Source organism: Manis pentadactyla, chromosome 5 (genome assembly GCF_030020395.1).
Source record: "Manis pentadactyla isolate mManPen7 chromosome 5, mManPen7.hap1, whole genome shotgun sequence".
Lineage (NCBI taxonomy): Eukaryota > Metazoa > Chordata > Mammalia > Pholidota > Manidae > Manis > Manis pentadactyla.
The window spans coordinates 46,897,400-46,917,776 of NC_080023.1; the positions used below are offsets into that span (position 1 = coordinate 46,897,400).

At 37.0% G+C, this 20,377-nt stretch overlaps 1 non-coding gene across 1 annotated transcript; it reads left to right on the forward strand.

The window, feature by feature from the left end:
• Positions 1-4,841: 4,841 nt before the first annotated feature.
• Positions 4,842-4,946, forward strand: LOC118917444 (small nucleolar RNA U13). The gene has a single exon (XR_005026798.2). It is a non-coding gene; the product is annotated as a small nucleolar RNA U13 (small nucleolar RNA).
• Positions 4,947-20,377: the final 15,431 nt, after the last annotated feature.

Consider the following 20,377-nt stretch of genomic DNA (forward strand, 5'->3'; position numbering starts at 1 on the left):
GGGAAGGCCCTTAACCTGACAAGAGTTATTTACAACACTCTAGAGAAAGAAACTTATAAATATGGGCAGGGCAGAGAGGACCTGTTGAAATATATCTAGTAAGAGTGCATGTACACAGACACACAGACACACACATACACACCCCTTGATACTAGAGGAGAAAACAAAAATTGAAAGAGATCTGCTATTTGACCCAATTGGAAATCCAAAATTTACTATGCTACATGGAGGAAAATTCCTTTGAAACTGCATCTCCAGATCACTGGCGGCATCAAGTCCATATTATACTGAACCTTATTCTATTAGCAAATTGAGAAGGCAGTATCAGAGATGATGGGCCTGTGCTCTTATGCTATAGCAAAGTATAGTTCAGTCTTTAAGCTACAGTTTTCTCTAATCAAATTTTTTTTTACTTATAAAATTTTTATTTCCATACAGCATGTGCTGTATGAGGTTTTTTTCATTTAGTTCAGCTAATGAAACTAGCTAAACTAAATGATCTTCATTTAGTTCATAAGTCCTACTTTACAAAAATAGGACTTAACTTAAAAATTAGTTAAGCATCTTTTCACATTTCAAATATATGAAACATTAGATGATTTGAGAGCCAACTTTAACTCCAGATTTAAAATTGCTTTTGCTTAGGATATGTTTCATATTGCAAGTATTCATTCATTCTCCAATATATACTTATTGTCTTCCTACTTGTGCCAGGCATTATGCTCAGTATATAACCATGAAAGGCAAGTCCTATGCCTTTGGGAGTTTATGATTAACCGTATGCAAACTAACTATACCCAAGCTGCTGTTCTTCCTTACACATGATCAGTTCAGCAGGCTTGGTTCTTCTAATTATACCTACTTACACTTCTGCAAATTAGACAACCCTAATAGGTAGGTTGCATCTCTGACCATCCCATACCTGGGTTTTGGAGTCATAATGCCTGCACTAATACACGTACTTCAGTACAGGAAACTAAGTGCTTTCATGGATCTGGAGTGTAAAAGAGGAACTTGAATTTGTCTGGTGTGTCTGGAAAGACCTCATGGAGTTGAACTTGAGGTAGGGTGAATTTATTGGGAAGCAATGTTGCTGGGTATTATGTTGAAATGAGAAAGAAGTAGCAATTTGACTAGGCTTAGATTTTCAGAGAGTATGTAATTTACTCTTTAGTGTAGATGAAAGGGAATGATTGAATAATTTTAAGCAAGTAGGTAACAGGCTGATTTGCATAGGTGAAAGAACATTTTGGTCACATATATAAAGAATTAACTAGAAAGCAATAAACAAGATATTGTGATAGTCAAGTGTTTTTGGCATGCTTTATGTATGGACTTCCCTGTGCATTAGGATATACGGGTATACAGGTATAGAGGAGGGTATGCAGATGACTTGATACAAAAACAGTAACATTAACTTAAAGCAAATTATTTACTCAAATTTGGATGTAACTGTCTTATCTCTGTCTTGAATTCCTTCTTATATACTAAGCATTCTTTTAGGCAATAGCAGTTGTATAAAGTAGCTACCTTTCTCCCCATTTTATAGATGAAGAAACAGACTTGGAGAAGTTTAGTCATGTAATACATAACAAAGCTGGGATTTGAATCCAGGACTATCAAATATGGCTCATGAAATCCTTATGTTTCATACAGTCCACTGACAGGCCCACATTACACCATACCACCTACCAGATATCACCACCCTTAAAGTTTCTTACTGAGAGATGTCAGCTTTTACATCAGATTCCTAGTGGTTTGGCTGACAAATTTGATGAACTGGAGTGATGTACTTTAATAAAAAGGAGAAATGATAAAAATACAATTATTAACCCACTCTTCAGGCATTCATTGATTATTGTGAATGATTTATTTTCTTTTTGAGATAAGGACAATTAAACTCATGGAGATGACAGAAACAAGTGGACGTATCTGTGAACATGGCAACCCTCAGTTAAATGGAATTTGTTAAAAACCAAAAACGGGAATTAGGTTGAAAATTCACTCACACACACACAAGAAGAAACACTCACACAAAAATGTCTGATTTCATGTTGAAGTCTGGTAAATGCTTTGAAATAGAGTGCTTTTCACTTGCTACTTTAAATCACTGCCTTGAAGGCCAAAACTGACTGTGGGAATTTAATGAAAGAGCAACATGCACCTGTATTCTTTGGTATATTGTGTTTTTGTTTGAGAGTGAGACAACCCAGTGGGAAATTTATTTTAAAAATTAGGCACTATGAATCCTTCCTCTACATCTCTTTTCATTCCTGTCAGCAGTATGATTTTATCAGTTAGGAAAATGATAAGTGGACTTGTATTGAGTGTAACAAGAATTCACACTGAACTGTTGGATTTTTAGCAGTGTTTTATAAATTATTTTGAGGAGTCTTATAACACCTGTTAACCCCAAGAAAAATATAAATTTTATTTTGCACAAGAAGGTATACATGACAAAGAGATGCTTTTCCCTTATATGATAGCTTGCACAACTCTGTTTTATGATACATAAACAGGTGACATCTGGGTGCCCCAGAAAGATTTATCTAGCAATATATTACAGACTAATGATCTTTTACTCTTATAGAGGAAAAAGTTGCCTAGGAAACAGAGGCGTGAGATCCATGTTCAGGATACAAATAAGTGTTTCTTTAGCATTCATAAACTAATCATGTAAATAATAAATATGTATGGAGTATCCATTATGTGCAGTATACTAACGATGTTCTATGTTAAATGGTGAGTGGATTAAAAATAATAATAAATTACTTCTCTTAAGGAGCTTACCTCCTAAGTCAAAGATGAAAAACATTACTCATGTTGTCACTTACCCTTTCTGGCCATAGGCCATCATTACTTATCAAAAACATTCCACCTGAGCCACCTAAACCATCTCAACACATTAATTCTTGTGGCTTCGAATGAATCTGTGAGTTGGCTTACAAGTTGAAATCTATTGGCCAACCCCGGTGAATATATTGAAGAGGAAAAGTGAAAGGAGACCAGTATTTGAGGGATCCCTATGTTGTGCAACACACAGTCTGGTTGAGTTTGGATAAAGATAAAGGAATAATTCTAGATGCTACCAGCTCATGCAGTTGAGACACAGTAAACAGTGGAGGAAAAAACTGGCTTAATTCAATACCATCATTTATCTAGTCAGCAATCAAAGAAAAATAAAAAACTGATGAGCTTTCCATTAAGTTTAAATAAAAACACCAGTGTTGAGTATTTAATTCAGTTTTCTGAAGGATGCTCCATATGAAATTAGCACTGTGGGATGCTCCACAAGGAGAGCTATTAGTAGATTAAGTTAAGGGAAGCATGCATATCACTTATGTATTCATTCAGTTAATAATTACCTACTTTGTGCCAAGTACCTTTGCAAGTGTTGGAGGTCCAACAGTGGAAAAATAAAAGTCCCTAATTGGGGTAGATTGAAAGTAAATAACAACAAGCAAATACACATATATATACATATATATTTTCTGATGATGATAAATGCTATAATAAAGCAAATGAGAATGATGAGTGAAATTTTTGTTTTATATAAGAAATATCTTTTTCAAAAGGTGACCTATGAATATAGAATTGAAAGAAATAAGTTGAGAGCAAAGTGGAGATATCTAGGGAAAGGTGTTTGGGCAGAAGGAACAGCAACTGCAAAAGCTCCAAGCTGAGAGTGTGCCTGGTGTGTTTAAGGCACCGTGATGGCAGTGGGGCTGCCAGCAGAGAGGGTGTGAGACTGATGAGCTATGATTTGTAGGAGATGCTAAGTCCCTTTAGGAACTTTGGCCTTTTATAAATTATTTGTGAACACAGTGGAAGGTTTTGAACAGAGGATGGATGTGACCTGTTGTATGTTTTAAGTGGGGCAACAGAGACTATAAAAAATACACTTACAGAAGCAAAAGGCATAAAAGACAAGAAACAATAGAGCCAATTTCAATAGTATAGGTGAAAAATTATGGTGGTTTAAACCACAGTGTTTGGAATGGATAAGGAAAAGAGTGTTCAGATTCTGGGTGTATCTTGACCGAAGAGTCATTAGGATTTGGTGGTATATTGTTTGTGGGGTTTAAAAGAAGTAGAAGAGTTAAGGATAACTCCAAGTTCAGTGGCTTGGATAAGCAGAAGAATCTCCAGTGCAGTGCTAAAGAGCATGCACTGTGCAGTCAACATGCTCTGTTCTAACCTTAGAGCTCCCACTTACTGTGAAATACAGCACAAGCCTTTTAAGTTCTCTATGCTTCTGTCTCCCCATTGATAAAATGGGTAATGACAGTACAGACCTCACAGAATTATTGTGAGTGTTAAGTGAGTTAATACTTAATAAATCACTTGAAATAGTGTCTGGCACATTATATGCCCCATCTAAGTGTTTGTTAAAAAATAAGGTAACTGAGAGGTGGATTAGATGAGAAGCAGTTTTGAGGTGGAGCAGGTAAATAATACAGTCCGATTTCAGGTAGCTATTAAATATCCAAGGAAAAAGATGTGTAAGCAGATGGATATGTTCACCTGACATTCTGAGGAAGTCTGTCAGATATAAATTAGGCAGGTATTGGTGTATAGCTGCTCTGTAGAGTCAGGAGCCCAAATGAGATTACCTAAGGAGGGGGTACAGATAGATGAGATGATGGAGGAATGAACCGTGAGCCATTTAAATATCTGTTCAGAGATTTTAGGACTGTGAAGGAAGGAAAAATCAGGGTGGCAGGAGAAGAAATAAAATAGGTTCTGGAGGATAAACAAATAAAATATTTCTAGAAAAAGTGCATTTATGCAGAAAAAGGTTTTAAAATATACAACACCCATTCATGTTAGAAGTCTTAAAGATCTTTTTGTAGTTCATAAGCATGATGACTGGGTGTTCACACTTTTGTGTGACATACGCCTCCCTCAAACCTTGTTACAACATTGGCACATTATTCGACATGAAAAAAAATTCATAAAAATAGGAATTGTTGGTCACCACCTTAGTGTAATGCTGTTTAACTAAATTTATATATATTAATCTTAAGAGCCAGGCCCTCACTTAATAAGAAACCAATAGCAGCTTTCTCACTAAAGCCAGGAAGTAAGAAAAAGGATGCCCACTATCTCCAACATTATTTGACATAGTTATGGATTGTTAGTCAGTGCAATGGGATAAGAGAAAGCAAACTAAAGTAGAAGAATTGGAAAGAAAGCATGGAAATTGTCTCTACTTGTCAATCATGGGAATGTCTGTCTATCTGATCTGATCTAATAACTATCTATGTTTGTGTATATTTGTGTAGATAATAAATTATCATTCAAAAATCAACAGCATTGATATATACAAACAAAATCCAATTATAAGATACTTTAGAAGATGCCATTTGAATAGGAAGAACAAAAACAAAACATGCATAAACTTAACAAGAAATGTATAAAATGTATAAAACACTCCAGAAGGACATATATATAGACTAAGACTAGTATATGAAATAAAAAACATATGATATTCTTGGAAAGGAAAACTAAACATCATAAAAATATTGGTTTTCCCTATGCTAATTTATAAACTTATTGCAATTCTAACTTATCAGTTTTGTTTTTGGTGCTTTATATTTTTGGAACTTAACTAATTATAAAATTCATTTGGAAAAGAAAGAATAGCCAAGGAAAACACTGGGGGAAAAAGTCACTAATGATAGGGGGATAGCACTACTAAACATTGACATGTACTATAAAGCCTCTGTAATTTAAAAAAAAAGCCTAGTATCAATGCTGAATAGACAAATCAGAATAGAAAATCCAGAAATAGTTCTCATGCCATGGAGCTCAGTACTTACAAATACCTCCTGGAATTAGGCCCCAGCTTTTAGGCTTTCTTTTGTGCTTGCTGTACTACTGTCTTCTGTTGCTCAAATGTAAGACTTGCCTCCTGTCTGCCCTTCTGAGTACCACTACTTCATAGGTCAGTGTAGTTTAACACCTTTTGTTGTGTACACTGTCTTTACCTCCAGCTTTATACACAGGTAGTTCCTTAGATTCTCAAGAAACTCACATTGGTTTATTTAGAAGTCTCTGTGCACATTATTAAAAGAATCCAATTAAGCCACAGTCATTGTAGAACTAACATCCCTGACTTTTATTTTTCATCACATTAAGTGTAAACACTTTGATTCTGTTTAATGGCAGATATTTTTTTCATTTCTTTTTTTTCCCCCTACATCACATTCTGTGGTTGATTTTCCTCTATATGAGTTCTTTTAAAATATGCCTTTTCTAGGGAATTCTACTTTAGGACATTATGATATAGAAGTTACTAGATACCCAAATTTCACCTTACCTGCCCTTTATTATTGTCAAGCAGATGTCTTTTTAAAATATGCTTTTTAAATTGGCTACCTAATATGACGTAGATTTGGCACTATTGTTTTTCTCTGAAACACATTACATTATTATTGATTTTTTTTTCTTTTATTCATTCTTCTTTCCAAATAAGAAGAAAATAAGTATAGAATAGAGGTTAACAATCTGATCTCTACGGTGAGACTAGGCTACAAGCCTGCCTCTTATCATTTACTAGCTATATGAACTTTTGAGTACTGTGCTTATTCTTTCTGTGGTTCTCTTTACTTATATGTAAAAACAAAACAACAATGAAAAGCAAAAGCAGAAATGGTGAGGTGGGAGAATTAGTAATATCACCTACCTCAAAATATTGATATAAGCATTAAACAGGTTCATAGCTATAAAGATTCGAGTGGTTTCAGGCACATAGTAAGTGCTTAATAAATTTTGACCATTATTCTGATTCTCACTTTAGATGTCATGATCTCCAAAGCACAGCTATTGTGCAGTGTCTGGGCAGCAGGATTATGGACCTGGCAAAACTGTTTCTCAACTATCACTTACATGAACTTGTTCACTATGACAGTTGAGTGTGTATCCTGGCACACTATTAATGCAGAAAGATTTCCACCATTTTGATACTCAGAATCTCCTGTATCTGGATAAGTATCAAGGAAACAGACTGGTTGGTGTAAATCCATAGGAATATTTCCTAAGAATCAGGGAAAATGAGAACAATTGTGTCCCTCATCCAGGAAGCATGGAATAAAATTCTCAAATTTATTATATCCTGAAGCAATTATGTACACTTGGAGGTTCATTAAAATTACTTGAATTACTTATTAAATATATTAATTGTACATATATATGTAATCAAAGGCATCCATTTATTTCACTAAGTGTGTGGTCTAGGCCAAGCTCCAAGATGATTCCAATGTGAACTAAAGTTTGGGAATCACTAGCTTTGATCAAGGGTTCCCAAACTATGGCCAATGGGCCAAATCCAGTCCAGTACCTGATTTTGGAAATAAAGTTTTATTAGAATACATCACAATCATTTGCATGTTATCTCTGGCTGCTTTTACTCTACCATGGCAGAAGTTGAGTGGTTAGGACAGAGAACAAAAGGACCCACAGAACCTGAAGTAATTACTATCTGGCCCTTTACAGGAAAAGTTTGCCAATTCCTGGCTTAGAACATAGCATAGAAGTGGACTTGTCATATGGAAGAGACTGAATTATCTTTTGGCAACCCAGACAATAGGAGACTGAAACATTTTCAGAATGTCTAGTTATATTAATTTTAAGAAAGCTGCACACCATAAACAGCTTTGTCCAAAAGGAAAGAAATAAGAAGTGTCCCTTGCAAATCCATTTTTCCTCTTTTTTCAGGGAGATGCAGAGAAAAACCAAATGGGAGGTCATAGCTTACATTCTTTTTAGCTTTAAACAACAACAAAAAAATCTTTCAAGTGTATAGTAGCTGTAAACTTTACGTTTTTTCAAGAATAAATCAATGATAATTGAAATCAAACATAAAATGAGAGCTAATAGTGTTAGGCTCAAAGATTTTATTTTAACAGTAGTTTGATTAAAGCAGGTGTTAATGACATAGTAAACTATTTTCAAAAAAATAAATTCACCCTATCAAAAAATCCAAAACTGATTAATTTCAAAGCAACTGTTTCTTATAACATTTCTAGCATTATGTCCTGCTTTGATGTATGTAGGAAATAGCTCTGGAAGACAAAATAGCAGCTCCTGTCCCTCTCTCTACTCCACGCATTTCACATGAACCTAAACACAGCTTGGAAAGTCAGAATTCTATGAGAGAACATATCGATTTTTATCAACCTGGAAAGCGAAACAAGGGAAAGAATGACATTGCTAGCCACAGGGAGTTTAGTTCAGGTCAACAACCCCTAAGTTTTATGGGAATTGTTCAGAAATTGTAACTGTTGTAGTGCTGAAGGACTCTGACACACGGCTGGAAAACACATTTTGACACTGGATAGTGTTCAGCCTCCATTCTGTCTCGGTCACTGAAATCCAGGGCATATTAACCACGCTATAAAGGTTCAGATGAGGTTGCTTTTTGGAATGGTATTTGACCTAGATGGAGCAAAATTTCCCATTGGAAGTTAATTCCAATGCTGGAATGTGCAGTGTAAACCAGCCAGTTTGCTGTTGCATCTCTATTTTAGCTTGTGCCTGTCCATGTCATCAAAGATGTCATTACATTAGGTCATAATGTGATAGGTCCCAACAGATGAAAATGTGAACCAGCAGAGCATGGAAAATAGCTTCATATGCAATCTCTCTAGGTTCTTTTCTCTTTAAATCTTTTGGTTTGTTGGTTGGTTTAAACTAAACCTAATCTTACTGGGGACATGATTGAACCATGTTTTAGTTTTGTTTGCTTACATTTTTCTTCTATAATTACAAATCAGCTTCTGCAGTTGGTTGCATTGAGACATGTTATTTTTACCCTTTTCTCTTTGGTGTTTTTTTTTTTATTATTATTAGGCATGTGCTAACACTGATCATCTGTCTTATTAACACTGCCATTTCAAGCCCATACCAGAGGAAATAAGAGCAAACATCTCAATATGGAAAAGCTTGTCACTCTAATCAGCTTGTAGGGTGTCATTTATTATTTAAGCAGTGTTTTCTTAGTATCTTCTAGTTTGTGTGCTACCATCTTCACCAACTGTTAGACTTTCTTAGTTACTAGAATCCCACTCACTTATAAGACTGTATCAAGTTGACTAGTGAAGATTTATAAAAAAAAATTAAAAAATAAAAATGTAGGTAATATAGACAAAAACAGTCAATGTGTTTTTAATGTCTTCTTTAAAGGGCAAAATTCTCACATCTCCTAATTAGTAAATAATTTATTTGAGTAAAAGCAAATCATTATGTTAATGGCTGTGTAACAGTCTGGCTAAATCAAAGTGATAACAGAATTGGGAACTGTACTGGGATCTTTGTTTCTGTCCAAGTAGAAGGATAAGAAGAATTGAAGAATTGGCCATAAGATTTGGCGATTTGGAATTCAAAATTGCAATTTTTAAATTCTAAGACCAGCCCTCTGAACTATGTCAATGTCAAAAATACATTGGGTGGCCAATTTCAGGGGCTTTCAGGATGCTCTAAAATGTCTGTATCATATATCCCATAATATCACACAGTATATATAGTACAATAGCATATTTGATCGTACATTAAATCAAGTACACTTTGATAATAAATAAAAAAAACACTACAGGCCAATTGGCAAGCAGTAATTATTCCAACCTGGGAAGAAGTTTAGATAACAGCTTATACACATGCACTTGCTCACATACCTATAAAATAAATGAGATTTTTTATGGAAAATATATAATTTTAGTTATTTTTCATTATATTTTACTGTATCATTATAATTTATGGGGGATGGTTTTGACTAAAATAACCACTTCAAAGAATTAGATCACAAAACTGAGGATTAATTTTTTCCTTTATGTAAGTGCTTTGGATACTTCAAAGGAAGTTTACATACAGAAATCCAAGAATAATTACTCTTATTCAGATAATATAATTAGAACCATACTTTCTTAATTGTAGTAAATTATCTGAATGATCAATTTTAGACATGAAGTTTCATTCAAAATCAGTAAAATTTTCCCACAAGAGAGAGCAGCTACATGAATAAATGACAAATAGATTAAAAGTAGAAGACATAAACTATGTCAAGCAGAAAGAAAATTCAGCAAATATATTAGTTGTTTGGCTTACTTGTTGTTAGGAAAATGGCTTTTTTCAGATGAAGTACTTCTAGGCTAAAACATTTATTATAATTTCCATTATGAAAAGCATTTAGTGATTCTGAGAGACTCATTAATTGATTCATTTATTCATTGAACAAGTATTAATTGAAAACCCACTTGTGCCAGACACCATGGTATATACTGAGGATATGAAGATTAAAATGATAGAGTTGCTTCCCCAAAGAGCCCACAAGCCAGCACACAAGACAAGCGTGTAAACAAATAATCTAATAGGGACAGGTTTTACAAATCAAGAGAACCCTTCTGGGCCAAGTTGATTTACTTAGATGTGACAGGTCAGGGGATGGAAGGGCTCCAACCAAGATTTCGCACAGGAGTTTCTAATGAAAAAAAGGGAGACTGATACTTTCATGTACTTGTAGAAATCTAAGTCAGTCTATCTAATTGGCAGGCCGCAAATACTAAATATATTAAATATACCTTGTTGTCAACAAAAGTAATTCATTGAGAAACTGAAAATTGAAATATAAATGACTTGTTTTGTGTGTTGCCTAATAGTTTCATTTTTCACTGTTAAATATCTTACTAATGTCAACCTTTTGCAGCATTAATTTTAGTTCAAAAGCATAGTTTAAAGGCTGTTATACTGGAAGCACTCATTCGAGTACTGGTATCATTGTCAAACTAGTCATTCATGAGCTTATTCAACCTGTTACTTATTGAATGTTCTGAATGCCAGGCAATGTGCAAAGCATTAGGGGTAAAAGGAAAAGCGATATAAACACAAACCTTGCCAGCAGAGAGGTAAGTCCTCCTGGGGAGAGACAGGCATTAATCAAATAATCAGCAAAATATATAATTACAAAACTTACATGGAGAAACAGTAAAAAGGATATATCTGGGGAATATGAATGAGAGAGGTAATCTAATTTTAGAGTCTGGGAAGTTTTCCCTGACAAAGTGTTATTCAAAGCGTAAACAGTGTGAGTTCCAGCTAACAAGGAGGAGGAACATTTGTGTCAGTGTCTGAGGAGAGGCCATTCCAGGCTTGAGGAGCATCACCCACAAAGGCCTCAAGAAGGGAGTACGTGTGAATTACTCAGAGCCTTATTGGTCATTTTTAGGATTTCACTATCTATCCTCAGAACAAAGAGGAGCCATTGAGGAGTTGAAGGAAGAGTCCCTGCCTCATGGAAGTCAGAGTGTGGCAGGAGGAATTTTCACAGATAATACAATTCAATTGGTGAAATGAAGAGGTTTTCAAAAGGGGAGCACAGAAGGGGACACAGCTCAAACTGGGAACTCTGAGAGCCTCTCTGGGGAATAAAATGCCTGAACTTGAAGAGTCAGTAAAAATTATCAAGAGAAAGAATATTCCAGGTAATATTACATATAATATTCCATGACAAGTATTCCAGGCAAAGGAACAATCCATATAAAGAAATGAAAGTGTGAAATAAATGCATAAGCAGAACATGCAGATAGTTTTTCATACAAGGGAATAAGAGGCAACACAGGGAATGGAAAGACATGAGACTGTACAGGATCTTCACACACGAGACCATAGAATCATGATATGATTTAGTAATTCATTCTTTGGCAAGTCATTAAAGGGTATTCAACAGGTGATTGTGATGATTGACATCTTATCTTGGTCATTCCGAATAGAGTGGGAAGGATAGATTTAAGGTGGTCGTGACACCGGGGTTATTTCAGATGCTCTCCTAACAGGAGAGAGAATTTGAGAGTGTTACATGGAATGGTAACAGTGGAACTAAGGAAGAAGAAGCTTTGAGACATATCTAAAAGGTAAATTTGGCAGGTATCAGTCATTAACTGGATATGGAGGTGAAGGAAACAGAAATCTAGCAAAACCTACGTAGTTTATTGCTTGACTTCCCTGGGTGTTCAATAGATTCATATAGTGATATTAGTAATACAGAATCAGATTTTGGGATACAATATCATGAGTTCAGTGTCCTAAAGTGAACATACTTCTAAAATGACATTGTGAGAAGCTGAGGAAATGTCTCCCCCAGAAAAACATCTATTAAACCAGTCAAAATTAGCAAAACCAATCATTCAACTTCTCTGGCAATTGATAAAAGGGTTGACAACCATTCAAGACATAATTAATTCAACATAATCTATAAACCTAGTAAAAAAAGAGTGAGACACTGTGACACTGAAGCCCAAGGCTTCATCCACACCCTTTGTGCTACAGAACAGTTCCCATCTCCTCCAGACACTGTGCCGGTTGGGTTCAGCAGCCAGTGGATATCAGTAGACCCTACTTCCAGAGCTCCATGCTGCAGAAGGCCTGTAGCAAGCCGGTGATGGCAGTGAGGCAGCCCAAGCTTGCCCCATTCCCAACTCTTGCTCCACAGGTGCAGATGTCAGCAACAGATGAAGAGTGCTTGTACTCCCCTATTTCCATAAAGCTCTTTGCTGCAGTGCCCTCAGCAGCCAAAATGCAAATTCCACTTCCTCAGTTTCCTGGGGGGGATGACTTATTCTGGGTAGATCTGACAGCCAGTGAACATTGGCAGATCCCATCTCCCCAGCTCTGGGTGTCAAAAGATCTATGTGGTGTGGTAATGGCAGCCAGCTTGCAGCATCAGTTTCTGTTGGCACCCCTCACCCTAACACTCACCAGCACCCACACAGGGAGGGTGCAAGTGGGGAGCCTGGAGAAAACAGTACCCCATCTGCAGTGCTTGCTGTAAACTGGAGAGGCTCTGTCCCTGTAGCATGCATTCTCCATGTCCACCCAAAAGAAGGATGGAGCAAGCCTGAAAGGGCATGAATTCATTTGGTTCAAATTGTTAGGAAGTATAACCCAGGGTGTAGTGAAAGACCACAGAGCCATCAGTCAGAAGTGAGTGGAGTCTCACAGCTGGGTGTCAGACCAGTGAGACAGAGCAACCAGAAGCTTACTGGGGAAGCTTACTGAGAAAGAGACGGTCAAGGAGAGCCTGCTGAAACCAAAGTCATCCTGGTGGTCAGAAATACTTTGTGCACATCCCCCGAGGAGCAGCCAGAAAGGAAAATCCTGAGTTGCAAATCCTTGAGTGAACATAGGGCAACTTTGTAATATACCTTGAATGGTGAATGCAGTCTCCAAGCCAACTGCTACTATGTTGAGAAAATGATGGGAATTAAAAACACAAAGAAACGTTGGCAGTTGTGTGTGCAGTCAGCCCGAGCGTAGCTCTGGTTACTGGGCTTCCTGCTGCCTGAGTGTGGCCGCCGCTTGCAGCAGCCAGTGCAGCTTAACCTATTCTCTTTCTGAGATTACAGTAAAGGCAGTGAAGTACATTCTGGCATCAGTGAATCTGGGGCAGGAGAGTGAGGCAACTGGTACTTAGAGGCCTCAATTGTCTTCAAGTAGGAAAGTAAAGTCATCTGCTGACAGCAGGTAAGTGAAGGGTTAGTGCAGTTGCTATGTATAACAGAAGTAATGAATCAAGAATGAGTAAAATCGTTGTTGTGAAAGGCTGAGGTACCATTTGAGGTTGGAGGATATGATTTTTGTGGTTACATCAATCTTGATAGCTGACTTGTTTCCTTAGCCCCAGGAAGGCAATAGCCTGGACTCAGGGTTATAGTTTTGCTGGGAGGATAAAACAGAGGCAGGAATGCAACACAGTTGATGGTATTGATCAAGGACTATAACACATACCCTGAGAGCAATAAATGTGAAGCCAAAAGAGCTGAACTACTGAGAGAAGATGTGGCATCAAGGCAATAGGGGTGGTTATGAGACTTAAAAAAAAATAAAAGTTGAAGATATGAAAGAGATAAAAGCATTAAGGCTGCAAACAGAAAGTGAAACATTGTAGTCTGGTGTTTTTCATTAAAATAACCAGCAGCATCACAGAATGATGGACTGTACTGGTGATTAAGGTAGAAGAGAAAAGAAGTTTCATTTGAATCCAGGATACCAAATGGAATGAAAAGAATGAAGGTATTGGATTCATTATCAACATATACACTGACATCACCCTGGTGATTCTTAGAATCATGTGGTAGAAAGAAGGCATCAAAGATTTCATCAGATATAAAGAACTGACCAAGATGTTGGCTGGCAACAACAGTGAAAAAATGTGGGGTGGCACAGACACGCAATATTAATCACAGAGTAGGGAAATGTTTCCCCACCCCCAACCCAGGAGCAGAAGAATAATGCTTTGGGAATGGCAATAAGGAGGTAGAATAATGCTACACTCATATCCAGACATCTGACCATGTTGTTAGGTGTGGCAAAAAGTATACTTCTGTGCAAAATAATGATAGTTCAACAGTGTATCACAAATCTTTATTAAGACAGGAGGTAACTGTCTGATTCAGTGAAGAGGGTGAAGATTTAGTAAGGCTGCTTATCTTGGAAGTAGGTGCTGGAATCATAAATGAAAGTTTCAGAACTTCCAGGGCAGAATAGTGTGGACATGTGCATAAAGGAGATGAACATGATGGGTGTTATGATTTAGGTGCATATTGAAGAGCAAGAACATTAGGGAAGGAGGGTTTATTTGGCCGTAGTCATCTGGATGGAACAGCCATTTAGCTATGGTAGCTGTACCCCAGCTAAGGAGGCTTGGTTGCGGTGGGGGCTGGAGTGGAAGGTCCCTGCACTGTGAGTCAGTGCTGTCATCTTTGTAGAGGTATGGCCAGGAAGTCTGCAATGGTGCAGTCGAGGCTCGGACTTGCAACAGTTTATGTAATTTATACCCCAGTGTAACATTCCCTAAATGGATAATTTATAAAATTTCTCCCTGACTGCAAATGTTAGGGGAAAATTTCTATTCAGGTAATTATTTCAGGAGGAGAAACGAGGTTGCAGGGGACTGGTGGTGGAGCTAGAGCAAGACGGAAAGAAGCAAAGAACTGAAAGTTGAGGAGAAAAAAAAGAGAGAGAGAGAATCAAACCATTCTAACAGTAGTTGCATGTGATCAATAAGGATATCCGAACCAACTTGAAGAAGTGATTCTTTGTTTTCCTGTGACTGCTGACAGTCTCTAAAAATACAAGTTGAGAATATAGATGTCCTGTTCAAATACTTGCCTGGTGGCTGTGGAAGAGAAGCTTCAGTTAAGGAGTCACCATGTATTTACATTACTAACATTAAGTTAATTAATGTGGCATAAATCAGGATGTTTATGACTTTGTTAGAATATAAACTCATGGGTGAGATCCCTCTCTTTTCCTATTTGGGGAAGTATGTTGTATTAAAAGCATACATGAAACACCTTTAGTAATGTATTTGATAGTTTGATGACTTATAGTTTAATATCTTTTCATTCCCTAATTCACTACCTCCTAAGGAAATCAATATTTAATCCTAGACTAGTATATGTGGAATCTTCCTTCTGCTCCCCAAGTGTTGAGTAACTAGTTCTTTGTTGAATAGCACAAACACATGTATGCATCTCACACAACTATGCATGAAACTCTGCCTAGTAACTCATATGTGTATGTACATACAAGCCATGTTTCTGCAGTTAAGCTAGACATTTCCATGTATTCCTTCATAACTATTATATTTTATACTCAGTGAAACATAATTCCACTGTATTAGAGCTTGATATCTCTTTGCTTTCTATAAAGCACTATGTTTGTTTTTTATTTGAGAGGGCATCTCTCATATTTATTGATCAAATGGTTGTTAACAACAATAAAATTCTGTATAGGGGACTCAATACTCAATGCACAATCATAAATCCACCCCAAATCTAATTCTTGTCAGTCCCCAATCTTCTGAAGCATAACGAACAAGGTCTTACATGGTGAACAAATTCTTATATAGTGAGTAAGTTCTTACATGGTGGACAGTACAAGGGCAGTCATCACAGAAACTTTCGGTTTTGATCACACATTATGAACTATAAACCATCAGGTCAAATATGAATATTCGTTTGATTTTTATACCTGATTTATATGTGGATCCCACATTTCTCCCTTTATTCTTATTCTTATTCTTATTATTGTTTTTAATAAAATGCTGAAGTGGTAGGTAGATGCAAGATAAAGGTAGAAAACATAGTTTAGTGTTGTAAGAGAGCAAATGTAGATGATCAGGTGTGTGCCTGTAGGCTATGTGTTAATCCAAGCTAGACAAGGGCAATAAAACATCCATGGACGCAGAAGATTTCTCTCAAAACAGGGGGTGAGGTTCTAAGCCTCACCTCTCTGTTGATCCCCAATTTCTCACCTGATGGACCCCTGCGACTGTGGCTGTCTTAGGTAGTTCCTCCCTTGAGGAATCTTAGCCGTCTCTGGCTAACCAGTCATCTTCTGGGGCCATACAGGGAAATGTAAAGTTGGTAAGTGAGAGAGAAGCCATATTGTTTGAAAAGGTTAGCTTTTTACTATGTTGCAGATTTATGCCCTGTGGCTTCTATGCCCAGCATTTGTCTTGAGGTATCTTTACCACGTGGGGGAATTATGATACTCGGTAAATTCGATATGATGCACAAATTCTATTTAAGGGCTGTAATTAGGAAGGAAGAAGAAAAGCTATAGAAGTAGCAGATGGAAGAAAACATGGGAAGATTGATTATTTCTTTGACATATCTTCTTGTAGAGTAACTTAAGCATGTATAGGTTTTAAACTACTAATTAAATCGCACACACACATTAACATAATAGGAATACAGTTACATAACCAAAGCAGATCTAATAATCACCAGCCATCTACAGTGAAACCAAGAAAACCAGTTAGGCAACCTAGGCATTTGTGAAAATTTATCTATGATATGATGGATATTGTACAACTGTACTTGAACAGTCTGAGGGAGATCAGACAAATTAAAACAACCCATTCCTGGGGACTGTTCACATTCCATATGTTCTGTTAACAGTAGATAGTCTGTAGTTGTAAGATTTTGGAGCGCTACAACTTGCACTTCTCCTAATTCTTGGTTGAGTTCCAACAGTATAGATCCAGTAAAATTTGTTGTTTTACTGTATGCACAGGCCAGCTTAGATATTTCCTTCCTCATTCCCATGGCAAGTCCAGGAACTGGTGGGATGAGTGCATCTACAGCTGTAGCAGTGCGTGGATCTTTGTTGGGGTTTTTTGATGATCATCTTCTGGCATGAGTCTTCCAGAGAGTACTGATGTTGGAAGTTCTTTTTCATATCGTATCTTAGTTCATTTTCTGGCTAGCCAAAGTAGGCTTTGATCCTCTGTATAAACACAAAGAGACCCTTTGCCCACACTTTTATATGCCCTTTATACCATTGTGTAGAACACATTGGAGGTCACCACACAGGAAATGCTTTTTTTTTTTTTAAGAGAAAGGAATATTATCAGAAAAATGTACCTCCATAGCCAATCATCTGACACCCTTTAAGTGATCAAAATTAAGGATATTTAAAGCATCCATTAATCGTTGATTTACAGTTAGTTTTATCCTATCAGTGAGTAATCCCCCTTTTCTTTCTTTTTTTTTTTGTTATCATTAATCTACACTTACATGAAGAATATTATGTTTACTAGGCTCTCCCCTATACCAGGTCCCCCCTATAAACCCCTTTACAGTCACTGTCCATCAGCATAGCAAAATGTTGTAGAATCACTACTTGTCTTCTCTGTGTTGTACAGCCCTCCCCTTTCTCCCACACCCCCCATTATGCATGCTAATTGTAATACCCCCCTTCTTCTTCCTCCCCCTATCCCTCCCTACCCACCCATCATCCCCAGTCCCTTTCCCTTTGGTACCGGTTAGTCCATTCTTGGGTTCTGTGATTCCGCTGCTGTTTTGTTCCTTCAGTTTTTCCTATGTTCTTATACTCCACAGATGAGTGAAATTATTTGGTATTTCTCTTTCTCCACTTGGCTTATTTCACTGAGCATAATACCCTCCAGCTCCATCCATGTTGCTGCAAATGGTAGGATTTGCCCTCTTCTTATGGCTGAGTAGTATTCCATTGTGTATATGTACCACATCTTCTTTATCCATTCATCTACCGATGGACATTTAGGTTGCTTCCAATTCTTGGCTATTGTAAATAGTGCTGCAATAAACATAGGGGTGCATCTGTCTTTCTCAAACTTGATTGCTGCGTTCTTAGGGTAAATTCCTAGGAGTGGAATTCCTGGGTCAAATGGTAAGTTTGTTTTGACCATTTTGATGAACCTCCATAATGCTTTCCACAATGGTTGACCTAATTTACATTCCCACCAACAGTGTAGTAGGGTTCCCCTTTCTCCACAGCCTCGCCAACATTTGTTGTTGTTTGTCTTTTGGATGGCAGCCATCCTTACTGGTGTGAGGTGATACCTCATTGTAGTTTTAATTTGCATTTCTCTGATAATTAGCGATGTGGAGCATCTTTTCATGTGTTGGCCATCTGTATTTCTTTTTTGGAGAACTGTCTGTTCAGTTCCTCTGCCCGTTTTTTAATTGGATTATTTGTTTTTTGTTTGTTGAGGCGTGTGAGCTCTTTATATATTCTGGACGTCAAGCCTTTTTCGGATGTGTCATTTTCAAATATATTCTCCCATACTCTAGGGTTCCTTTTTGTTCTATTGATGGTGTCTTTTGCTGTACAGAAGCTTTTCAGCTTAATATAGTCCCACTTGTTCATTTTTGCTGTTGTTTTCCTTGCCTGGGGAGATATGTTCAAGAAGAGGTAACTCATGTTTATGTCTAAGAGGTTTTTGCCTATGTTTTTTTCCAAGAGTTTAATGGTTTCATGACTTACATTCAGGTCTTTGATTCATTTTGAATTTACTTTTGCATATGGGGTTAGACAATGGTCCAGTTTCATTCTCCTACATGTAGCTGTCCAGTTTTGCCAGCACCATCTGTTAAAGAGACTGTCATTTCACCATTGTATGTCCATGGCTCCTTTATCAAATATTAATTGACCTTATATGTTTGGGTTAATGTCTGGAGTCTCTAGTCTGTTCCACTGGTCTGTGGCTATGTTCTTGTGCCAGTACAAAATTCTCTTGATTACTATGGCTTTATAGTAGAGCTTAAAGTTGGGGAGTGTGATCCCCCCTACTTTATTCTTCTTTCTCAGGATTGCTTTGGCTATTCGGGGTCTTTGGTGTTTCCATATGAATTTTTGAATTATTTGTTCCAGTTCATTGAAGAATGTTGCTGGTAGTTTCATAGGGATTGTATTAAATCTATATATTCCTTTGGGCAGGATGGCCATTTTGATGATATTACTTCTTTCTAGCCGTGAGCATGGGATGAGTTTCCATTTGTTAGTATCCCCTTTAATTTCTCTTAAGAGTGATTTGCAGTTTACAGAGTATAGGTCTTTCACTTCTTTGGTTACGTTTATTCCTAGGTATTTTGTTCTTTTTGATGCAATTGTGAATGGAGTTGTTTTCCTGATTTCTCTTTCTCTTGGTTCATTGTTAGTTTATAGGAAAGCCACAGATTTCTGTGTGTTAATTTTGTTTCCTGCAACTTTGCTGTATTCCGATATCAGTTCTAGTAGTTTTGGGGTGGAGTCTTTAGGGTTTTTTATGTACAATATCATGTCATCTGCAAATAGTAACAGTATAACTTCTTCTTTACCAATCTGGATTCGTTGTATTTCTTTGTTTCGTCTGATTGCCGTGGCTAGTACCTCTAGTACTATGTTAAATAACAGTGGGGAGAGTAGACATCCCTGTCTAGTTTCCAATCTCAGAGGAAAAGCTTTCAGCTTCTCACTGTTCAGTATAATGTTGGCTGTGGGTTTTTCATAGATGGCCTTTATTATGTTGAGGTACTTGCCCTCTATTCCCATTTTGCTGAGAGTTTTTATCATGAATAGATGTTGAATTTTGTCAAATGCTTTTTCAGCATCTATGGAGATGATCATTTGGTTTTTATCTTTCTTTTTGTTGATGTGGTGGGTGATGTTGATGGATTTTCAAATCTTGTACCATCCTTGCATCCCTGGGTTGAATCCCACTTGGTCATGGTGTACGATCCTTTGGTGTATTTTTGAATTCGGTTTGCTAATATTTTGTTAAGTATTTTTGCATCTACGTTCATCAGGGATATTGGTCTGTAGTTTTTTTTTTTATTTGGGTCTTTGCCTGGTTTTGGTATTAGGGTGATTTTGGCTTCATAGAATGAGTTTGGGAGTATTCCCTCCTCTTCTATTTTTTGGAAAACTTTAAGGAGAATGGGTATTATGTCTTCCCTGTACGTCTGATAAAATTCCGAGGTAAATCCATCTGGCATGGGGGTTTAGTTTTTTGGTAGTTTTTTGATTACTGCTTCAATTTCGTTGCTGGTAATTGGTCTGTTTAGATTTTCTGTAT